This window comes from Plasmopara halstedii (assembly GCF_900000015.1).
Source record: "Plasmopara halstedii genome assembly, contig: Scaffold_218, whole genome shotgun sequence".
Classification (NCBI taxonomy): domain Eukaryota; phylum Oomycota; class Peronosporomycetes; order Peronosporales; family Peronosporaceae; genus Plasmopara; species Plasmopara halstedii.
The window spans coordinates 9277-10469 of NW_020187139.1; positions in this window are offsets into that span (position 1 = coordinate 9277).

The window sequence follows — 1193 nt, forward strand, 5'->3', positions numbered from 1 at the left end:
TTGTAAGACGAGTCAATGGGTGAAACCCTTTCCAAATGCGGCTGCGCCGCTGTCCAGCTTACCGGTTTCCACTGACTGTGGGCTGTTCATGAGTTTGGACTTTGTGTTTGGCCTGCCGATAGATCTGGCGGGCAACACGGGTGTCGTGGCATTTGTCGACCGGTTGTGCAAGATGACTCATTTGGCGGCGGTGCCATACACCATCGACGGGGTTGGTGCAGCAACGCTGTTGGACAGAAGTGCTCGTTTGCCTTAGTAAGGCTTTAGTACTTAGAACTAGCAATTTACGATCTGTTACACTTGCACTGATTCTTGAATAGAACGAAAGATCGACCTTGGCTCAGCTTCTTCTAAGTGAAGAGCTACATCAGCCTCGCTGCACCTTCGTTTTTTCGAGTCGCGGCCTGGTTGTCCACATGCATCAGCATAGGCTGAGCCGGCGCGAGTCTCACCTCTTTAAGCATTTCTTAAATACCGTGGAGGTCGGGAACCGTCTTAGATGCTGCGACAAATTCGGCTTCTATAGTCGAGCTAGAGACACCACCCTGTTTCTTGGCTGTCCAGCTCACATGCATCTCATTTAGTAGAGCGATATCACCAGTGAATGGCTTTCTGTCTCCCTTGGCGGCAACAAAGTTGTCGTCACTGTAAGACTCAAGCGACACTGATCCGTCGCAGACGGCATTACCGCGCATTTCAAGCCGTATGAATTTGCTTCAATTGAGGTAGCACGTAATCCTCTTTGCCAATTTCCGGTCGCGTACACGCGGCGCATGTGTCTGTCGCGCGACTTTGTGACCCGCAAGCACAATGTCTGGCCGCGTGCATCGCAGACTACCGACCAACGACTGAAACGAACGAATACTTGGCGACCCGAAGCCGGCATTTTCCTGTGACCGTAAACTCTCTGGTGTGGCTTCGTCGTAGCAGTCGTCACCGATAGGTAATTTCGACAGACTACGAGAAATGCGCAAGTTCTTCAGCTTGAACGAGGAAGTCGGAGCGTCTGCCGTCGTACTTTGCATTAGTATCGTGCGCAGCTCGCTAACGCATAGTGGACACTGTTGTCGAGTACTTGCGCGTCAGCACCTCCGCACGTATCGCGTAATACCACCAAGTACAGGTAGTGTTTGAGTCAGGTCCTCTTGGTGTCTTTCTTTGCCGTAAGTAGTCTCATTGACCGGGACGCAGCG